General features: G+C 29.4%; 1 pseudogene; it reads right to left on the reverse strand.

Moving 5' to 3' along the window:
* Positions 1-9,054: 9,054 nt before the first annotated feature.
* LOC108770540 (putative nuclease HARBI1) lies at positions 9,055-10,648 on the reverse strand (annotated as a pseudogene).
* Between the last annotated feature and the right edge of the window lie 188 nt (positions 10,649-10,836).

Raw genomic sequence — 10,836 nt, forward strand, 5'->3', positions numbered from 1 at the left:
TCTAGCTAAATTTTTAGACAATTTAATAAAATTCTTGTCGTACATCTGTTGTGTATACATCTTTCAAATTAATTAAAATTTTGGACAAATTAATCAAAATTTTATACATTCCTAAAAAATATTAAAACCAAGTTTGTCAATGAACGATGTGGATCTGATATATAATTAACTTTGAAATTATAACTCGTAATTTTTAATTTTAAATTATAATTGATTCTGTACTTTAACAAAAACATTGCAATTTCAATGTGGTACTTAGAGCGGAGGGGAGGGGGAGTATTCATAGGTCGTTTTTATTTTAAGATCGTCTTAAGTAATATTTTACGATGCTAATCCAACTCTTTGATTGATTCATGACAATTTAAGATTGTACTTAAGACGGTCTTAAATATAAGATCCGACTATGAATACCGGCCTAAATATCAATTTTTTTTATAAATATTGATTTAATATCCAAAACGGATTCTTATAATTCTCAATAGCACACAAAAAAAATACAATTTAGGTCTAATTAAATTTTTTAATATTTTTACCGAAATATTAAAAAATTTTGCTAGATATGAAAATAATTTTGTTAAACTGTTAAAATATGATATCAAGACACTTAAAGAGGTTGCTAAAATGTCAAAATTTTTTTACAGCATTATTATCAGCTCGAGAGTCCCATAACTATTTTAATGGTTCAACAAAATTATTTTCAGATCTATATCTAGATAAATCTTTAAATACTTTAGCAAAACCATTCTTTCCATGAAGCATCACGAAAATAAAATATCCATGTATGTACAGTTACTGTATTTAATAATATATAGTTCCTATATATAATAATATAGTTACTAGATAAACATTTATTTCTTGCCTTACGGCTTTGAAAGGGAATATAGTTATTATATTTATATATAATTATATATATAATTATATATATTATATTTTATATACATATAAAAAGATACTTTATTATATATTATTCATTCTTTAAGATTAATATAATAGTATAATATGCTGTTTATATATAATTACTACAAAGAACTATTTAGTGTAAAAGACTGACATATTAATATCTAGAGTGTTTTATAATTTGCATTCTAAATATCGCGTGCTAAATAATCGCGTGCAGTTTACAAATCGCATTATGACATCTGGAAGTATAAATAATTAAACAGAGACAAGAATTTTCACAAGATTGTTATCTGCGAGATCTCAGGCTCGTCTATTACTTGACCTCGTACTTTATCATGCTACTTTGTAGACGCCAGTGCATATGCATATAACGCAATGTGCATATATATTATTTCCATATTATAACATAAAATCACGTATGCTAACGCACTCCATTCTGCACTGTTTATTATTTGTTTTTTGTGTTATCTCAAAGCTATTTTGCACTCTTTAATCGCAGAGTATCTTGTAATTATTGAATAATTTCAATTTTCTCGAGAAATAAGTTCTGCTCTCTGTGATGTATACATAGATATATATGTATGTGTGCGTGCAAACTTTCTTTCTTCGCACGGCTATTACTTTCTTCGAGGTGCACAACATCCGTAAAATTAACTGCCCCTAAATCTCGCGGATAAAATGAAGATGACGAAATTTTCACAAATCGCTGCACATTCTATAATATTAATGATAAAGAAGAATACACGATAAAATATATTACGAGATCGAAGAGAGAATTCTCTGTTATCCAAGTTGTACCCTTTAAAGAAGTAAATGAAGCAATTACGCAAACGCTTTGGAGTTGCCACATGATTTTTCGATTAGTGATGAATTTAATATTGCGAAATAATAGCGTTATAACGCTTTTCAATCGGAGGATGTCAATTAAGACATTAAGACGGCCGCGTGTTACGTAAAACGACATAATCTTCGTAAGTTTATCACGAGCAAGACATCTGCCGTGTCGCCACATGAAAAGTATTATGTGAATGTACAAGTATCATGTATGGGAAAAAGAGGCTTTTCTCTTCGTATACACGTATGAATCCTCGTTAAAAAGCGTTTCACTCGAATGAAAGGGAGCGGAAGCGATCTTAATGAAACAAGAATTATGCGATTTCTTGTATAACAACCCAGTAAACGAGAATGGATTGAGATGGATTAAAATGGATTCAGATTTTCAGAAATACGGATTCATGAATCCTTTTCAATCCTGAATGCATTTTTATTCATTTATAGAAATTGCATAAAGCAAATGTCTATGCTTTTTCAATTCTGAATGCATTTTTATTCATTTATAGGAAATGCATACAGCATATCTCTATGCCTTTCAATCTAAATATAATATTAGCATTTTCTGTGCATCGTGAATACTACTCAATTCAGAATTGTAAATATATAGGAAGTACAATTGTTTTAATTCAGTTAAATTTAAAAACAATATCAGCCATTTCTGTGCATCGTGAATACTGCTCAATTCAATATTCTGAAGATGAAATACAGTTTTTCAATCTAGTTGAATAAAAAAAGTTGTTATTTAAAAATGGACCATACATGCTGCTTAAATTATTCAAAATTATAAGTAGGAAATTTTTTGTTTTAATCCAACTAAGTTAAAAAAAGTTGTAACGTAAAAATAATTGAGCTATGTTCTTTTGTTTCTCTTTGATTAGAAGTAAAATGAATGATCGATGTGAACACTCACAAACCAAGTCGAACATAGCCCGAATATTACGCTGATCACGGCGCGCGACATCGGCCAAGCGAGATTAGATTATCCGACACTTACAATGTTGTCTCATAGTAATGGAAATTGTTTATTATAGCTGTTAAATAATTATATTTTTATTATACTTATACAATTTCATGCATTGGTTTAGCTGGTTGTAATTGAAGTAGAGAATGAATAACACATTTACCAATGTCTTAGGAATAAAATTTGCAACCCTTAAATATGAATGTTTTTTTTTTCGAATATTAAACTAGTGTCAACTCGAATCCAATCCATTCAATCTATTAAATCCATTTTCATGGATTTAAAGTACGCATTAAAAAAATTTTAATCCATTTTAATCCATTCTCGTTTACTGGGAAGATCTCCTTCTAGTTACAAAATTGTAAAAGGTTATCATAGATAAAAATACAATAAAAATCGTGTAATAACTGAAACAACTTCGCGAAATAAATGAGTTTAACTGAAATTTGAATACGTATATTTTGGAAGAATTATTGGAAGAAAAGTGTCCTGTTTTAATCAAATTATATAAATAATTAAAATGTAAATATTATCATATATCTTATAAAAGACATGCGTTTTAAGTTTATAGAAAAATTTTTTTATAGATATGATCCTGTAATTTAATAATTGATTTAACACATTATATATGCTATTTATAAATAATTTTAAAACAAAATTATATATATATAAAAGTTAGATAAAGTCCGGAAAAATTTCGGCGCGCAGTTTGAATAACTACAAAAATATGATATATATGCATGTACATATATAGAATATAGATAATTCACTGGGAATTATTTAGGCAAAAAAGATCTAGCTTTGACCGTCATAGGCCTGAATACGCTTACACTTAGTGTTTCTTGTCGGTCTGAATAAAAAAAAACAAAAATCTTATATTATTATATATATATAATATTATATAAAACTAATATAATAGTGAAACTAAAATATAATAATTAAATATAAATAAATATAATAATTAAGTATAATTTTATATAATAATTATTTAAATACTGAAAGAATAAGAAATGACTTTTACTTATATCTTTGTTTCTATCTTTATGTCCCTGTAAAGATTATCTATACTTGAATTAAACTTTAATCCAAGTATAGATAATCTTTTTAATATGTAGCAGAATTTGCAAATCTTGTTTCAACAACAATAAATGCTTTGACGATAAGATTAGATGAAAGGATATCATTATTATTTAACATTTTATCTACATTTTTAGCTTCACAAAATTAAAATAATAATTTGTTTATAATCCAAATTGCTAATCTCAAACGCTGTACAATCCATAATATCTCGATTAAGTTTTACAGCTAAATATTGATGTGTAATGCCCGCAAAAAATCAAACGGATAACATATTCATAATATACTAACTAATAAGAAAGAACAACAAAATAGTTCAATGATTATTTTCTGTTATTGAACCGCGACTGTACTGCGCAGCTAATATCCGTGGCGTTGCATAAAAGTGAGTGACAGGCAATTTTCACCAATAGTAGAAAAAGTACTCGCCGTAATCGCAATACGGCACGCTTGATGACACGCTGATAATGTATTAGACAGAGATTATGCGCACGCATATTTTGCTTCAAAGTCTGTTCAAGTCACCTAGTGAAACTATCAACGAAATCCCAATATAGCTTTCTTTCCTCAACTCTTCCCACGAGTCTTTTTATCATAATTCTTTAATTTCCGTATTAGCTGCAATGCCGTCACTGCCAGCATCGTAGCCAAAACGATGGCAAGATTCTAATCCAGCTAGCAATCCAGCAGGAAAACAAGCATTGTGTGCCGCAGGCTTTAATCGTGATACGGTCGTCACACGATCGAAATCCAGTGTCTCCAAATCGCTTGGTCAAGCCTCCCCTGGGTTCAATCATCCACAGGACATCCAGCCACCTACAGTCACTAATTATAAGAAGTGAGATGGGATCTCCGACGATCATCTCCAAAAGTCAAAACCCACTGAGTAGCAGTAAGTCTCCCTTTAAATTTTATATATATATATATATTCACCGCGAAGCCTAACCCAACGTATAATCATAGTGCTACGCTTAACAACCAACCGCCCATACAAAGGTTGACTTATTGAAGCCTATCTCGAAGCACGGAGACTCCTGGACCAAGCGTACCAGGAGTATCTTGAGATCTCTCGGAGACTTTTTGGAGCCAGATTCACCCAGCCGAGGACGCGCATCCATTAGAACCTCCATCACCTTCGTCACTACTGGTGGCTTCACCGGCTCGACTGATTCACCAGGACGTACGTTAGAGGCGATACCTCCTCCTTCTCTTCCTCCTCGATCTCTGTCACCCACGTTGTCGGACGCTCTGACGGAGCGAATCTTTCCAGCCATCCCATGCTCACGTTCCAGTGCTCCTTCCGTGATCACTCCACCCTTATCTCATTCCTGTAAGTTTCTTCTATAATCTCTTTCCTTCCTCTTCCGCCACGGTTGACGAAGTTGACTGCTGAAACTTATCGCCTACCAAATTCACCGATTCACGCTTGCCATGATTCTAAAAATTGTTGATCATAAGGGGATATATTCCATTGTAATAAGAATAGTAATAATAGCAATTATTATTATAAACGCGATATGAATAGTTTGTAAGTAGTTTAATATTCTATTGTATTATTATACACATTTTAGTCTGTAAATCCTAAAGTAAAATAGAAAAAATATTATTAATAAAAAACACTTACATAAAACTTTATTTAAAATTTTTTTAATTTTCTTATGCCATTATACATATTTTAATATTATAATTTCTTCACTATTCACTTGTTAAAATATATTAGCTTTTTCCTGTAATCTTAAGGATTCACTACTGGAAACATTGAAAGCCATGAATTGATATAGCGATATTTGGATATCAAAGATATCAAGAAGTCAGAGGACTAAATTTTTTTCACACGTTATCAAGTTATTGCAAAGATATTTCTACATCAAGAGAATCATTACAATGATTTTTGAATATTTCAACTTATTCAAGAATAAATATTTTACCTGGTGAATCAGGGAACGATCAATTGAGGAACATATAGCGCAAAGTAAGTACTAAATGAAGTATAAGAGTTTACATGAAAGTATTCAATAAATTGTCATACTATCGATGTTAATCATAATTCAAAAATTAAATATTATAAAAAGATGATATTTAATTGATTATTTCTGAAAAAGACGATTCTGTCAATTTCCTTTACATTTAGATTCATATATTTTTTCAAAATCTCTGTGGAAAAGTAAATAAATTTTTTTTCATTTATTACGAACAATATATGGCTTACTATGTTATCTCCAAATTAATATAAAGAATTGAACTCCAAATGAACGATGAACGAATATGCATAATCAAAAAGAGACATCAAAGAGCATACTATTCATAATTTTGCTTTACTTGAAAATGAAGTCAATGGAAACATATATTTTTACTTATTTTTCTTTAACAAATTAGAATAATATAGTAAATAAATAATATTTTAGAAAAATTTTGATGTCCATACAAAATTGTTAACAAAAGTGTATCATCCCATTTAGAAGGTAACATTTTATCATTTAATCTCGTAAAGATCGTACAAAATTATTTTGATAGTACCACTTATACATTTTGGTCTTTACATAAAACAAATTCTATCTAAAATATTTTTTTATCGATCATACAACATTTTCTCTAGAGCGAAAACGTGAAAAATGAAAATTTTTATGTATGAACATATACACACATACATATAATAAATTTTCACTTTTTACGTTTCCGCCCTAGGGAAAAAGTTACATGATCGATACCCAGATAATATTTCAGAAAATATCTATCTAGAAAAAGATTCGAATTTCGAAGTGAAAATATGAAAATATGAAAATAGTCCATTCTGCATAAAGTTTTTCAATTGCAATTAGACAAGTATAACATTCTTGAAAAGGAGCAATCATTCGAATTAAATGAATTATAAACATAGCAAAACGGATGCATAAGTATTCTACTAGCCATATTCTAAACAAACACTACCCAAGTTTGATTCATACTATATCCATAATAAATTCTTGTATGTTCTATTTTGTGTAATTCGAATTCCCATCCTGAACTTTCGCTTATCATATATCTGTAACCATGATTTGTTACATAAACTCTAATATTACGCAGATATCTGTCCACGAAGATATCTGTCGACGAAGTGTAAAACTTAAACTTTCTTTAGAAACTCATGGATGGATTCCATGATTGAATTTAACAAAAATGCATGCTGTCCCATGTTACACCTACATTTACGGTACAATAAGCCTGTTCTTTTTGGCTGAACTTTTGCACCAGTTCATCTTTCTTCCTTTTCTATCCGGAAGGAAAGAAGAGGAAGAAAGATGAACTGGTGCAAAAGTTCAGCCAAAAACAGGCCTATTGTGACATAATTTGTGCAAGATATGTAATTCAACATGTGCTATTAACCAAAATATAATAGCAATTAGTTATATCATATACAAGATGACCTAAATTTAAATGATCAAACTTCGGAAGCGTGCAGGGGATCGATAAACTAAGAAAAAACATCATTTAAGTTTACGCTAGTTTTTGTTTCATTTAGGAGAAAACTGCAAAAAGGATAAAACGTAGTTTCCGTTTTTGTACTTCTTTATTATTGTACATATTTATTCACACCTATTTATTTATGTTCTTGATTATGTCACTTACCTAATACAGATACTTTTCAAAATGTTGGCATCTTACAGCAATGCATATGTTGCATCTTATACGCACAGATCGTGTTGCAGCCAAAGACTGATCTGGTCAACGCCAACGTAATGGACGCGGGAGGATCCCGTTTGCCTACAGTTCTGATTGTACACACCACTCATATCAACTGGTGCCTAATAGCGCGGGAGGATCCCATTTGCCTACAGTTCTGATTGTACACACCACTCATATCAACTGGTGCCTAATAATTTTTTACTGTTTTGCCAATGAGATTATTTTATTTTTAAATTGACCAATCAGCGATACATGTGTGCAATATGCGATGTGTGTAATCGGAGTCCTCCCAGAATTTTAGATCTAGAAGAATAAATACATCAACAGCAGCGAGAACTCAACCATTGGCTGCGTTCAGCAAACTCAGCAGTTTTGCAATCGTTTTATGATTCGTCGCGCTGATTGGTTTATACTTTTAGTTTTAAAGGAATAGTCCAATCTGAGCGAAGAATCATAAAACGGTTGCAAAACTGTTGAGTCTGCTGAACGCGGCCATTGTGTCTACTGAACGCAGCCATTTGACTCACCGATCCGGTACTCTGATCTGGAAATTGGCGCACATACTGTCGCACTATTTCTGATCGAAGCATTATCGCTAAATCGTACACAAAAATAATAATATTCCGCTATAAAAACAATAATATTCCAAAAATTACGCTTTGTCTTTTTTGCAATTTTTTTTTAATGAAGCAAAAACAAGGATATCTCTAAGGATTTTTATTTAATTTATCGTTTCCCTATATGTTCTCGAAATTTGGCCATTTAAATTCGGGACACCTTGTATATGTAATAACAATATAAATTTTTATTATTCATTATTAATTTTATTATATTGTTTTATTCTAATTTGATATATTTTATTGGGGGTGCGTTCGCTTTTTACGCTCACGCGCTTTAAGCACTTATAAGCATCGCTTATATCGTTCACTATTGACTATAGAGTTATTTTTATTATTTGCAATTGATTTTTTACAATAAGCTTTTACTAATTAATTCAATTAAAGTGTATAAATAATAATCTAATTCTCACTAATATTTTGATGATATTTTTTAAATAGAAAATATTTCTAACATTTTATAATTTTAATTAATAAATTGATTAAGAATTATGAATCCTAAGATTGCAATATTGGAATATTAACTTATAAAAATGTATTAATTTATCTGTATGCAATAATGTGTATTTATTTATGATATTTAGAGAGAAAGGGGCAAATATCTTATACAGTACAAATGATGGAAGATTTAAAAAATGATAGAAGAACTGCAGAAGCAGCTCTGGAAAGAAGACATAATGAAAATAAAGAGCAACGTGGCGTACTTATTCAAACCTTTAAAGAAATGATAGACATTTTGAAAGAAAAAAAATAACTTTTACTGTAATCATCTATATTTAATATATTTTATACTAGATTCTATACTTCATATTACTATATTATGTATAATACATTATTATTGATACCTGCAATATAACCATATAACACTTATTTCTTAATAATACTCATAATAATTATTATACGTGCAATTATACTTACAAAACGCTTTATTTATGCCAAATATAAATTTTCATTTTAGTTATGTTATATTAATGTAAGTGTAAATATTGCAAAAATAAATTCTTATTTTCTTATTATTAAATTATCACAAATTGTCTTCCGTTTTCTCTGACCTTCCTTATTTCTCCTTTCAGTTACTGTTTCAATGTCATTATTTTCTAAAAAATTTAATTCAATTAAAATATCATTTTGCAGTAGACATATGTTGTGTAAAATACAACAAGCAATAATAAACTCTGGGATTAAATCAGTACGTTGCATGTCCAAAACTGTAAGTAAACTTCGGAATCTCCCCTTGAGAAGAGCAAATGCTTGCTCGATTTTAATTCGAGCGGATGAATGACAAAAATTATAATTTTTTTGTCTATCTGTAAGGTGTCCGTTGTCACGAAACGGTGTCATTAAATGCTCATGAAGAGTGTATGCGGCATCACCCACTAAATGGCTATCATTAGAAAATTTTGTTTCATCTTCTAAATAGTCAGAAACTTCAGATAAGCGAAACACTCTTTGGTCATGAACGGAACCAACATGTCCAGCAAGACAATGAGTGAATAGCAGTTCATGATCACAAATAGCCTATTAATAATAAATAAAAAAATTTAATTATATATAACTAAATTTAAAAAATTAAGAGATTATATATAACGTAAATTATACTTGTAATTGTATACTATGATGTCCCTTTCTGTTGACATAAGATTCAGGATTTATATGTGGTGCTCTAATATTAATATGTGTGCCATCTATGGCTCCTATTATTCCGGGAATATCACTAGTTGCAGCAAATCTGTTAATAACTGTTTCTGCTCTATTACCTTCTGGCCATTTCACAAAAAGAGGAGCAAGTTCAGTGTGTGACTGCCTTAGTCACTCTTCTTACAGATTTTAATACTGTGGCTTTTGATACATTAAATTTTTCACAAATGGATCTGAAAGAAATCAAATGATTAATTAAAAAAGAATTATATGTACAGAAATTAAATAAATACTTAAAAATAATTTTTAAAATATAAATTACGGACCGATATGAATCTGGAGTTGCCATTTTCCATATTGCAATTAAAAATTGTTTTTCGGGTGATATTTTTTTACGTCCACAGTTTGAAGTATTTATTAATGAAGTTCTTATCATATTAAAAATATAATTGAACGATGATCGTTTCATTCTGAAAGGAAAAAGATATAAATGATTTTGCATTTATAGAAATCATATATATTATAGAAAAATGTGTCCTCTATAATAATATATACATATATATAATAAATCATTAGAAATTATTATCTCAAATATCTCGGAAGAAAAGCATTATGTTTATTATTTTTTTAAACATATTTTTAGAATAATGCATTTTTCAGAAATATTTAAACCAATAATTTTATTGACTTGCACTATATAATAAACATATAAATTTTTCTTATTATTGAAAATTATTTAAAACTTACAATATTTATACACAAAATATATCGCTTATACTTACCTAAAATGTGATTTAAACTCTGTATCATTATAACGTGATATCACATTTTCTACATAACCTTCTAAACGAGGTATTTTTCTTTTATTTAAGTGTTTATATAAAATTATGCACATTTCGGTATTGTCAATATGAGAATCATGATCCTCTTCATCGTCAATTGATAAAAGTGTTGACATTTGTCCAAATAATATAGGTATTAATTGTTGTTTATTTATTATTGAATCGCTAACAAAACCAAAAGTAAACGAATTTGATTGACGTCACAAAAGCATTTACAGCACAGCGAAACAAAAATAAACGGTTAAAAATAACGCTTATAAGCGTGAGTGCTTAATGCGCGTGAGCGTAAAAAGTGAACGCACCC

Source organism: Trachymyrmex cornetzi, unplaced genomic scaffold (genome assembly GCF_001594075.2).
Source record: "Trachymyrmex cornetzi isolate Tcor2-1 unplaced genomic scaffold, Tcor1.1 scaffold129, whole genome shotgun sequence".
Taxonomy (NCBI): domain Eukaryota; kingdom Metazoa; phylum Arthropoda; class Insecta; order Hymenoptera; family Formicidae; genus Trachymyrmex; species Trachymyrmex cornetzi.